Below are 13,194 nucleotides of genomic sequence, written 5' to 3'. Positions count from 1 at the left end.
CAGGTTTGTAGGTTAAATGGCTTTAGATAAAAACTGTAAATTGTCACTTGTGTAGGATAGTGCTAGTGTATGGGGATCACTGGTCAGTGCAGACTCAGGTGGGCTGAGGGGTCTGTTACCGCACTGCATCTCTAAACTAAAGTAAACTAAAGGACTGATTCAGGGACTGATTCAGGGACTTGACCCGAAACATTGATGATGTCTTTGCCTCCGCTTATGCTGCTTGTCCGGCTGAGTTTCTCCTGTCGTTTTTTTTAAATGGTGAGTGCTGCCGGTTAGTCACTGACACTGGCCAGGCCTGAGAACTGCAGTTCAGCAGATGACTTTCAGCTTGAAGAAAATTCTCATAGTGAGTGATGAATTTTGTTTTGTTCATTGACAACTGGTTTATGCCATCTATCACTCCCAGCATGCGAAATGTTGGCAACTGGTGGCAGGACCAGAACATTGTCACAGTGAAATCCCATTACTCGTAATTTCTTGATTAATCGTATAATTAAGTTGCACTCCATTTTAATGAATAAATCTAAGTGACTTATACTGAACATTTAGCACAGGGTTTGATTCTCAGTGGAGAGCAAGAGACAGCAGCTGGCCCGTTGCCTTCTGATTAATACTATACATTTAATGGGAGATGGGCCTGTCATCCAGCCAGTGTTCCCAGCTGTTATGATATGGATTAGCATTTGTAGAAAGTAATTTCAAAGTGAAAAGGAAAGTTTCCTTGCTGACACAATAGAGTGGTATCAATTTCCATGCATTTAAGGCTGCACAGTGGCGCAGCGGTAGAGTTGTCACCTTACAGTGCCAGAGACCCAGGTTAATTCCTGATTACGGTTGCTGTCCATATGGAGTTTGTACATTTTCCCTGTGACAGTTCTCCAGGTGCTCCCGTTACTTTGCACACTCCAAAGTTATATAGGTTTGTAGGTTAATTGGCTTTGGTAAAAATTGTAAATTGTCCCTAGTGTGTAGGATAGTGCAAGCATACAGGGATCGCTGGTCGACATGGACTCGGTGGACCGAAGGGCCTGTTTCTGCGCTGTATCTCTAAACTAAACTAAACTAAACTAATCCACAGATTGTCCGTAAAGTTCTTTACAAAATAAACATTTCAAAAGTACTGCACTGGCTCTGTCAGTTTTGACATCCTGAGGACATGGTTAAAGTTACATAAATCTAAGTCATTCTTTTGTAGAGCACAAAATGCTGGAATAGTGGGTCAGGCAGCATCTCTGGAGGACATGGTTAGGCGTCATTTCAGGTTGGGACCCTTCCACACATAGTGACTGTAGTAGGGGGTGAAAGCTGGGAGCAGGACTCCTCTTTTTGAGGCTTTGCCAGGCTTCGTCCTGTATTAACATCTTTTCCAGCTATCTACCCCTCTACAATCAATATGAAGAACCGTTCCCTGACCCGAAATGTCACCTATCCATGTCCCCCACTGATGTTTCACACGCCAAGTTTACTCCAGCACTTTGTGCTCGACACCAGATTCCAGAATTTGCATTTCCTTATGTCTTCATTCTTTCTTTTTATCTTTATTTCCAATCTGGGACCTGTGTTAACATTCTCTGCTCACTTCCAATCACCCACTGCCTCAATGCTCTGTCTTCATTTCTATTCTAATCTCAAATTAAATCATTCAAGTACAGTTTCCAGTATCAGAAAAAGCACCACGATTCCTGTTTACCTATCCCCCCTGACTGTCACAGCTTCAATCCCCACATCACAGGTAATGTCACAATTCCCATTCCCACATTCCTGGGACCATATCTCTGTTTTCCTGCCCACATCCTGGGCCTAGGACACAACTCCCATTCCTACAACCTGTAGGAACATATCAGTTTCCATTCCCACATCTACATTCTGATTGAGTGATCTTGTTCACGTTCCCGCATCTTGACTGGGTGTCAGAATTCCCATTCCGTGTTACATTTCAAATGCTCAAATCCCTTACAGTACTGTGGGATCTGTTTGTTCTGTAATGTACTAGCTGATAATAAATCACTAGAAAAATAAAATTGATTTGAATTTATGCTTCAATTTACTAGTCTATTGAAATTGATTGGTCAGTTTTTTATGCACTTGCCTAAACCATTGTTTTAACTGTGTTCGCACATGACATGAAACTATTGAACATTGGTGTTAGAAATCTAGAGTCATAGTGTCACACAGCACAGAAACAGGCCCTTCCGCCCAATTCATCCACATTGACCAAGATCCCCCGTCTATGATGGTCTCATTAGCTTACATTTGGCCCGTATCCCACCAAACTTTTCAAACCCATGCACCTGTCCAAGTGTCTTTTAAATGCTATTATAGTACCTGCCTTAGCTACTTCTTCTGGCAGCTTGTGCCTTACACCCACCACCCTCTGAGTAAACCATGCACCCACACCCTCTGAATAAGGATATACGCTTTCCCCCAGCTCAACACATCTCTGGGAATATTTTGACAATAGCAGCTTCAATTCTTCAAAAGCAGAAGGAAGATACCCCTCAGATTCCTGTTAACTATTTTCCCCTTCACCTTGAACCTATGTCCTCTGGTCCTCGATTCCCATACTCTCGGCAAGAGACTTTGTGCATCTACCCGATCTATTCGTCATTATTTTGTACACCTCTGTAAGATCACCCCTCATCCTCCTGCGCTCCAAGTTCCGTCCTACACATACTAATCACAGTGCACATCCTGTTCTCATTAAAAATGAATCGATAAAAAATAAAGTTGCACGTGAATTAGATATACTGATCTCTTTATTCAAATCCCTAAAAGATGCTGGTGTCATACAGAAATCTGTGACAGGAATACTAATTCTTAAAAATTGCAACCAAGACAAGGTTTACTCATAGCTCTTAACAGTGCAGCTGTGCACCTTTATCTCACATCAGCCAATTTTAGATTAGAGTGGACCCAAAATGACATCTGTGTTGCGAAGTAATGAACTCTAGAGAGCTTTGACAAATTAATTTTCTGGCTTTTGTTGGTGAACATATGGCCCAGAAGTGTAAGCCAGGGCAAAATGCCTACAAAGCATTCATCATAAGCTTCACCTTGACCGTACTTTGCCCACTTAATCTGCAGAGTTATAAACTCTGAGGAGAAGATTGTTAATCCACAGGTCTGCGAGTCAGGCATCTGACCCAGCTTCAGTACAGATTAAAGGTGAAGTGTATTGTACTTTCTAACATGAGCTAACCAGAATTGGTGAACTAGAGCACGAGGCTGTCAGAGGGAAGGCTGCACTAATGGGAATTCAGGAAGAGGGGCTTTGGGGAGGGAGAGTGGTGGTGTTTTGTAAGCCAGGGTAAAATGCAGCCCAGAACAGAACGTTGAATGTTTCACTCTGTTGTGTTCTCCGTGAGTTAACCATAAGCAATCAGGGCACTACTCAGTGTGAACAGGACTTAAAAATTCTTACAATTTCATACTAATTTCTCCAATTCGTCTAATTGATTCGGGAATAGCTGTTTTCGGAAATGAAAATATGACCTAATGGAGCAAGTTCTTAACTCAGGATCAAGGACTGGCAGAACAGGGCAGGAACAGCTTTACGCTGAATTTAACCCATTGAGTCAACGATGCCATTGCCAACATTTTTGGTCAACATAAATTCTTACTGTTTCAGACTGATTATGTAGATTATTTGATGTATCGCACATTCCAAGATGCTCTGCAGAAATAATTATCAATCATTATAAAGGTGTTTCTGTTCAGAGCATATTGTACACCACTTTATACTGCACACCTGTGGTCAAACTACGTCAAAGTAAGCTCACAGAGACTTAGTGATGCCATGAGAAACTTATAATAATGCCATGGGAATATTACTTAAGATACCTAGATGGTGCAGTGCAAGTGAAATGTTTGTGGCTGCAGGAATCAATACTTTACAAACTGTCTTAAGAAATCTTAAGTATAAATGTATTTGTCGGATTAATGACTGAAAATGAAATCATCTTGGTTTTATCAAACATAAGGTTTAGCATTACATGCTACCAATCCCAGCTGTGGAGACATTGGTTTAGTTGTCTCGTGGTGGGATACTAATTTTATTTCGAAGTCACGTGAGTAACTACGTGAAGAGCCCGCCAGCCGCATGCGCGTCAATACGTTGACGCATGGCGCGCGAGTCAGAGCAGTTTGAAAATGCTCTGGCAGGTAAGTTAATTTGTTTTCAGCGGGCCGCTGTGGTACAGCGGGCCCGGAGTAGCAGGGGCGGCCGGATTTAGGCCGCCATGGAGGCTCCTGCTCTTGCCTCTAAATTTGCTGTTCCCTCGGGGACGGGCAAGCTACTACAAGAGGAGTTGGCCAGCGACATCAGCGACCTAACATCACACCAGCTGAAGGAGATGTGGTCAGACAGGGTCTGCAAATGGAACTTCGCTGAAACTCCAACAAGCAGATCGACCCGGGTTCAGAGACGCTGGCAGGTAAGGTCTCTTTATTAACCGCCGTAAAACTCCGAAATGGAGCAGTCTGTTGGCCCAGGTTTGGGTTTACTGGCAGCATGGGCTGTCTAGTATATTTTCACTGTCTCTGGGAAAGATTAGGTTGATGCAGAGACATTGGCAGGGTGCCTTGCATAGTAACCTCTGTAAGTTCAAAAGTAGGAACAGCTTGGTTACCCTGGTTCAGGGTACACCATCATGGAACTGGCTGGCCATATGGGGCATATTGACCAGGGAAGCACTGCCTCAACATCTGTGATTGAGGTTATCAGGCTGCTCAGTAGAATGAAGTAGTTGAAGTCTCCCTCAACACATGTTTAAATTTCTGCTCAGTTAGTGGAGTTGCCAGTTCATTGGAAACATCATTGCCATCCTCTCTGGGATAGGTAGCTACCAGCAGGAAGCTGGTCTGGCATATAATATTTTTATCTGACCTGCAGGTTCATGTTGTGAATCAATAATGTATTTATAATATCCATAGGCTCTCAATACCAGTATTCCTAATTGAGTGGCTGGTCGAAGAGATTGTGTTGCGCACTCTGCCGACTCAGACAAGTGGTTTCAGTCAGACAGTTTCAGACTGCGAAGCATTATGCTAAATTCCACTGAGGAAGAACGCTGAGAATTCGTGGTGACTCTTATAGTAAAGAGTTGACAGTGAACTTGTATTCCCACATTAAGGGGAGACTGTGTTTTCAGCTCTAGTCGTAAGGTTCTGATTATATGTTATCAGCAAAATGTATGAATAACTCGATAATGCATCTTCCATGGCAAGAGAAGCCAAAAAAAATTCTGTCCATATGGTCAATAGAGGAACGGTGGTTCCCAATGGAATCAGTGACATCTCATGGAGGCTGAGTGCTCTGCCCAAGAACAAGAAGGGTATATTTCTGATACTTCTCAAGATTACAGAAACATGGAGCATGCCGAATCAGGTTAGGATTTGGCTAATCTGATCATGTGTTTAGTTACCCAGTTTAAGATGGATGATTGGCTTTCAGCAATTTAACTGATTCAGAGAATCGATCTTGAAGATGCATACTTTGCCATTTCTATGCACATGAGGCACCGATTATCTGGTGTTTTTGATAACAAAGCCAGTGGTGGAAGCTAATGCTGCCCTACTCAGATCAAAGGGCATTGTGTCATCGAGTTTTAGATAATATGCAAAATTTGCAGCTGATAAAACTTAGGGGTTATCAGTAAGATACCTTTTGCGATATTAAGAATGAGGCAACATGAAATTTAATAGTGCCAATTTTGCCTATTCATTCAGGTCATGGTAAGGCGGCTGAAGCAACTCCTATTTCAGATTCAGATTCAGATTCAGATTCAACTTTAATTGTCATTGTCAGTGTACAGTACAGAGACAATGAAATGCAGTTAGCATCTCCCTGGAAGAGCGACATAGAATATGATTTCAATAAATAAATCTATTTACATGCATACAGTCATAGTGTTTTTCCTGTGGGAGTAGTGGCCGGCGGGGGGGGGGGGGGGGGGGGGGGGGGGGTGATTGGCAGTCACCGAGGTACAGTGTTGAGTAGTGTGACAGCCACAGGGAAGAAGCTGTTCCTGGACCTGCTGGTCCAGCAACGGAGAGACCTGTAGCGCCTCCCGGATGGTAGGAGGGTAAACAGTCCATGGTTGGGGTGACAGCAGTCCTTGGCGATGCTGAGTGCCCTTCGCAGACAACGCTTGCTTTGGACAGACTCAATGGAGGGGAGCGAGGAACTGGTGATGCGTTGGCTCAGCCACAAGTGATGGCTGGGGCAGCCTGTCTTCTCGGGCAGCTAGCTCTGCACGGTTGTATGGGAAGTTTGTGAACGAAATATGTGTTACTTTTAAATGGAAATAACAGAGGTTTGTGTGGCTTTCAGTTTGAGCCTAGAGAAGCATTTATGTGATAGCACAATCACCACTGCTTGTGCTGCTTTGTCATACTCTGTAGTACCATAAGGTGGACAATAAATGATTGGTTATTCACCCGCTGTTCACTAACGTTATGCAGGGTGTCTTTTATATGACCATTCTAAAAACCTACACTCATTGTAGTGTGCGATGTATATTTTGTTTGACTAATCTTCTTGAATTTTTTGAAGAGGTTACTAGGGAAATTGACGAGGTTAAGCAGTGGATGTTGTCTATATGGACTTTAGTAAGGCCTTTGACAAGGTTCCTCATGGAAGGTTGGTTAAGAAGGTTAAACTGTTGGGTATAAATGCAGGAATAGCAAGATGGATTCAGCAGTGGCTGAATGGGAGAAGCTAGAGGGTAATGGTGGATGGCTGTTTGTCGGGTTGGAGGCAGGTGACTAGTGGGGTGCCTCAGGGATCTGTGTTGGGTCCTTTGTTGTTTGTCATGTACATCAATGATCTGGATGAAGGGGTGGTAAATTGGATTAGTAAGTATGCAGATGATACCAAGATAGGGGGTGTTGTGGATAATGAAGAGGATTTCCAAAGTCTACAGAGTGATTTAGGCCATTTGGAAAAATGGGCTGAAAGATGGCAGATGGAGTTTAATGCTGATAAATGTGAGGTGTTACACCTTGGCAGGACAAATCAAAATAGGACGTACATGATAAATGGTAGGGAATTGAAGAATACAGTTGAACAGAGGGATCTGGGAATAACCGTGCATAGTTCCTTGAAGGTGGAATCTCATATAGATAGGGTGGTAAAGAAAGCTTTTGGTATGCTAGCCTTTATAAATCAGAGCATTGAGTATAGAAGCTGGGACGTAATGTTAAAATTGTACAAGGCATTGGTGAGACCAAATCTGGAGTATGGTGTACAATTTTGGTCGCCCAATTATAGGAAGGATGTCAACAAAATAGAAAGAGTACAGAGGAGATTTACTAGAATGTTGCCTGGGTTTCAACAACTAAGTTACAGAGATAGGTTGAATAAGTTAGGTCTTTATTCTCTGGAGCGCAGAAGGTTAAGGGGGGACTTGATAGAGGTCTTTAAAATGATGAGAGGGATAGACAGAGTTGATGTGATCAAGCTTTTCCCTTTGAGAATAGGGAAGATTCAAACAAGAGGACATGACTTCAGAATTAAGGGACAGAAGTTTAGGGGTAACATGAGGGGGAACTTCTTTACTCAGAGAGTGGTAGCGGTGTGGAATGAGCTTCCAGTGGAAGTGGTAGCGGCAGGTTCGTTGGTATCATTTATAAATAAATTGGATAGGCATATGGATGAGAAGGGAATGGAAGGTTATGGTATGAGTGCAGGCAGGTGGGACTAAGGGTAAAAAGTTGTTCGGCACGGACTTGTAGGGCCGAGATGGCCTGTTTCCGTGCTGTAATTGTTATATGGTTATATGGTTATATGGTTATATCAGTAAATTATTATGCAAATATTCTTCTACTGTATTCCTAATGGGAGCAGTATTTTTAAGATGATTATGCTTTCAGCAACTGATCTCAGCACAAAGAACACAGTCTTTACTCAATCTCTGGCTCAGTCTCTGGGTCCTAACTGACATTAGGGTAGCTTGTTATGGGAATGATCTCATAAGCAAAATGAGCATGATTGCGTACATTTGAAGTTGACAGCATACCCACCAGAGCAGAGATTGGGGGTGTCATTAGGTATACAAGTGCACTGAGCTTGCTAGTACCTATGAGATGAAAGATAGTTTCTTTATTGTAATTCAATAGTCTCAAGATAATGCTGATGGCTCATTAGCGGCCAATAGAATGGATAGTTCCCTTTCATCATACAGCAAGAGGCTTACATAGTGCGTGTTAATAAATTATAACATTTGGTTGAATATGTCTGGATATTGCAGATAGAATTCTGCACAGTGTTGCATGAATTATTGTCTAACTCAAAGTGAATTGGGACTATGGTACGGTTAAGAACAATGGCCATGTATGCAAGGTACATTAATAACCCATGTTTTTCTACCATTAATGGTTTATCTGTTTAAGTGTTTCACACACAGATTGGATTACTGCATGAAACCACAGAGCTTTGAAGTCTTCACTTAGTCACTCACGTGACTTCGAAATAAAATAGAAAGATTAAACGAGAACTTACCGTTTGAAGTTTGATCTTTATTTTATGAGAAGTTAAAGTGAGGGAATATGTGGCCTCCACTCCCAACCCTACTTCTCATAAAGATAATTTGGTAATTCTAAGGTCTTTAATCTTTCTATAGCTTAAGTTCAGGAACTAGTCTGTGGTTTCATACAGCTGCTCTATAGATTTACGCACTGGCGGGCTCTTCACGTAGTCCCTCACTTCAACTTCTCATAAAATAAAGATCAAACTTCAAACGGTAAGTTCTCGTTTAATCTTTCTATTTTTGTTTATTCTTGATCTTAAACCATTTATTGTGCTTTTGTATGCAATTTATTCTATGTAATATCTTGTCTTTTATCTGGACCTTGAGTCTGGAATAAAAAGCAAGTAAGTAAGTAAGTAATCAATATTTTAAACTAAAGAATCCTCAACAAATAAGAACAAGCCCCAAAAAATGAACTTTGTGGGATATTAATTTACAGTGAAATTGCTTTGGGTTAACTTTCCATCTGCATCTGGAAAGCTGCTAGTTTAATTCCTAATACCAGAGCAATCTTTAGTATGCACTTACTCCACAGGATATTATAACTAAATATTGTGAATCTGAAGAAAGGTCCTGACCTGAAACGTCACTTATCCATGTTCTCCAGAGATACTGCCTGAACTGCTGAGTTACTCCAGCACTTTGTGTCATTTTTTGTCAACTAGCATCTGCAGTTTCATGTGTCTCTAAAAGATTTACTTTCAGTCTGCACCTGGAATATTGCAAGTTTAGTTCCTAATACCACAGGAACTATTGCAACGTTTAAGAGACATTTATACAGGTACTCGTTTAGAGGGATATGGTCCAAATGCAGGCAGGTGGGTCTAGTATAGCTGGTACATGTTGGTCAGTGTGGGCAAGTTGAGCCAAAGGGACTGTTTCCATGATGTATGACTCATGTATTAATGAACCCACATATCTAGGTTTCTCATGCTCAAAGAACAACATTTTCTGCTGACCACGAGATATCCTACTTTCTTTTGGCAATAGCATCATGTACTCATGATGGTTCAAAAAGTTAAATTCAACATCAAGTTGTTTCTGCCCTATTTTAAAAGTTCATCTAGATCCTGAATGTAGAAAACGCTGCATTAGGCCATATTTTCATTCCTCAAATAAGTGAGAAATAATCACAGGAGTAGATCATTTAGCCCCTTGGATACTTGTTCCCTTTCAGCAAGATCATGACTGATCCTACACATCAACTCCTTTCACATTGTTTCCTCCAGTATCATAAATCTCTCAGTCTCAGTTCTGAATGTAAGCAGTGTCTGATTCCAATGATTCACCAACCTTTGACATTTCTTGTTGAAATGGCCTACCCATTAGAAACTGCGAGCCCCCAAGATGGAGGATTTTGCTTCAATTATTTAAAGGGCCTTTTCACGGGGCGAGTTGACGCAAGATGTCACCAGAGTGAAGAGGTCGTGGTCCAGCACGAGTCTCGCACGATATAACGGCAGTAGATAAAGAGTTCCCACGGTACTCGGCATTTATGTTATTCGTGCGAGTGACTTGGCCGTTTCCCGAGCTGTCGCGTTAAATCTTGAATGAACATCGTGAACTACACGTGACACAAATGATGTAACTTTTTTTTTCACACACTATATATATCCTCCCTTGGTTGAATCGGCTCATTTGGAGACATGCCTTTACGAAATAATTTCGAGTACAGAATGGTGGTTTTTTTCATTGACGCGCTGTCTGCGACTTTTTTACTTTGCAGCTGCAGGGCACAGACAGTCTTATAAGAGAAGTTTAAGTTAACTGCAAACACAGCACTTTTACATCAATAGCAATGTATGTTTTTAAATCTTGGATAACATTAAATGGTTCTCCTCTTGATGAACTTATATATCGTTATATAAACTCACATGAGCACTCGGGAAACTCGGCAGCCTTCGTCTCCAGCAGGTTCCTTTTTCTCTCCCTGTTTCTATAATCCTCTCTGGATTTATCGTACAGAATCTCGTTAAATTGGAACCATTCTACAAGTTCCCCCTCTTGTTCCCTGGTGAAGTTATATGACTTTACCTTCTGCCATCTTCCCTCTACGTCTGTAGAGGCTATTCTTACAACGGCTACTGGGGAGGCAATCTGAATTGCACCTTGCTCACCCTCTCCCTGCTCCAAGGAGCCCACAGGCAGTGTTATCTGTGGCATCTCCTGTTGCCTCTCCACCTGTCTCTCTTGCTGCGTCTCCTCCTCATTCTCCTGCATGGCAAAAACATCTCTGACCCGCTTTACCCCCTTCCTTTGAGATTTTCTGGGAGCCATCTCTGCAAGTGTTCCTGTTAAAAAGATTATCCAACAATGACAATTAGGTGGGACGTCCTCGAAGGACACATGTTCCCATGTGTCCTTTTGAGACCACCTTTTTTAGTCACCCTCTGTCCCCTCTGTCCAGCTTCCGGGTTTACCGTTCGCAGGAGTTCCCACGCGCTATATCTCTAAAATCTGAAGTTATGTAATGTCTAAAGGAACTGCAGACGCTGGTTAATGCTGGTTAATATGCACAGAAGGACACAAAATGTTGGTGTAACTCAGCAGGTAAGTCAGATCTGGGAAGAAAAGCATAAAAAGCTGGAGTAAGTCAGCGGGTCAGGCATCATCTCTGGAGAAAAAGAATAGGTGACGATTCGAATCGGAGCCCTTCTTCAGACATCCTAATCGGAATTGAGTCTGAAGATGTGTCTCGTCCCGAAACATCAGCTTTTTTTCTCCAGAGATGCTGCTTGACTCGCTGAGTTACTCCAGCTTTTTGTGTCTGTCTTCGGTTTAAACCAGCATGTGCAGTTCACTCCTTACACGGGTCTCTGCACAACATTGATTGGTAGCGTTCCGGACCCCTGGACCCGAGGACTCCGACCTGTATCTCTCAAAGAAGTACATGTGAAAAATATCTCACGGACCATAAAAATGCGTAACCTTTCAGTAAAGTCCCTTTTAAAGTCCCTTTTAAAGATTATAGTTATTTTCTTGAATCTCATTGACATAACTCATGAATAAGTTGATGTCCATATGCGGATGTAAATCTTTATTTTTATTTATTTTTTAAATTCAATCCCACTGAAGATAATTTGTAATCACCTTCTGTCCCCTCTGTCCAGCTTCCGGGTTCACCGTTCGCAGGAGTTCCCACGGTACCCGCAAGAGTTATTACGGATATCGCACGGATATCGCACTGGCCACTACGTTCATATAATGTTGCAATACTCAACCACAAGTGTACAAGTCACTCTTGGAGAAATTCAAATTTTCTTGAATTTTCTCCCGAGTGACCAAGTTACACGATGACCTGCCGTTAGCGCTACGGTGGTCCACGGTGGTCCACGAATGCCGCACTGTTATCGCACGAGGTTCCCACGATGTTGAACTCTGGTTAACTCTTGCGTCAAGTCGCCCCGTGTAAAGGTGCCATTAAGCTACCGTTTCAGGCTCCCGTATTTTTTTGTGCACCAAAATGTAAATATTCATTAAAATAATAGTTTTAACGCAGACGAGGGAAGAGAACTGGCTACGTTGACCCATTGGAGCCTCTAGCCGTTTCTACCTTTCAGTGAGGTCACCTCTTGTTCTTCTTAACTTGAGAGAAGGGTTCTCGGCCACTCAGTTTAATAGATATCCCATCTCAGAAACCAGTCTTGTGAATCTTTCCAGCAGTCCCACTAGGACGAGTATACGTTTTTCAGTAAGGAGACCAAAATTGCGTACTGTACTCCAGGTATGAACTTACCAATGCCTTGCATCATTGTAGGTTTATATGGCAGTGTGTCTGGAAGCTACAGTAACAGAACACTGGATTTATTGGGCAGATTACTTTAACAGAGGCTTAAGGGGAAAAAGATCAGAAATTACTGATGCTGCCATGCAATCTTCCTGATTGACCCAATGAAGCATGTTAGGGCAATGGAAAGGAATATTCATGGTCTTAATGTGGGTAAATGGGATTAGTGTAGATAGGCAAAAATGTAGTATAACACTCTGACTCTAAAACAATTCAGGAAGTCCTGGACATCTTTTTCTTTACTTAAATTACCAGAAGATCACAAGCACCAGATTAGTTTAGTTTCATTTAGAGACACAGCACAGAAACAGGCCCTTCAGCCCACTGAGTCCCTGCCAACCATCGATCCCCACACACTAACACTATCCAACACACTAGGGACAATTGACAATTTTTTTCTGAAGCCTGTTCATTTTTGGAATGTGGGAGGAAACCAGAGCATCTGGGGAAAAGCTATGCGGTCACAGGGAGAACGTACAAACTCCGTACAGACAGCACCCGTAAGCAGGATCAAAACCAAGTCTCAGGGGCTATAAGGCAGCAACTAACCCGCAATGCCAACGTGCAAATGCACAATCCATTGGAGCAAACCTACAAACAGATAGCCTTCTGTCAAAAGTGCTGGTCAGGGAATCTGCCCTTTCAATATTTTGTCAGATTCCGCCCTTTGTTGATTCAACATTGGATGTTCCTGACAAATATCACTTGGGACTGCCAGAGCTTCCCTCTGTAAATGTCTGCAGTCTCAAGACTTCTGTGCACAAAATTAGAAGTCATGAATACTGTATTCTGGAAGATATTAATCTTCCAGTATTCCCTTGATCTACATCCCCCAATGGCAGACTCCCAGCTTCCTGCAATTCCTCACCAGTCACG

General features: G+C 42.3%; 1 protein-coding gene across 1 annotated transcript in view; it reads right to left on the bottom strand.

Annotated features, from left to right (window-relative positions):
* grpr (gastrin releasing peptide receptor) overlaps window positions 1–13,194 on the bottom strand; it is a 66,397-nt gene that overhangs the window by 12,861 nt on the left and 40,342 nt on the right. The gene's annotated exons all lie outside the window — the stretch shown is intronic.

The sequence above is a fragment of the Amblyraja radiata genome, chromosome 14 (genome assembly GCF_010909765.2).
Source record: "Amblyraja radiata isolate CabotCenter1 chromosome 14, sAmbRad1.1.pri, whole genome shotgun sequence".
In the NCBI taxonomy this organism is placed as follows: Eukaryota; Metazoa; Chordata; class Chondrichthyes; order Rajiformes; family Rajidae; genus Amblyraja; species Amblyraja radiata.
Note: the sequence above shows the minus strand (reverse complement) of the source record. Positions and strands in the feature narration are given on the sequence as shown.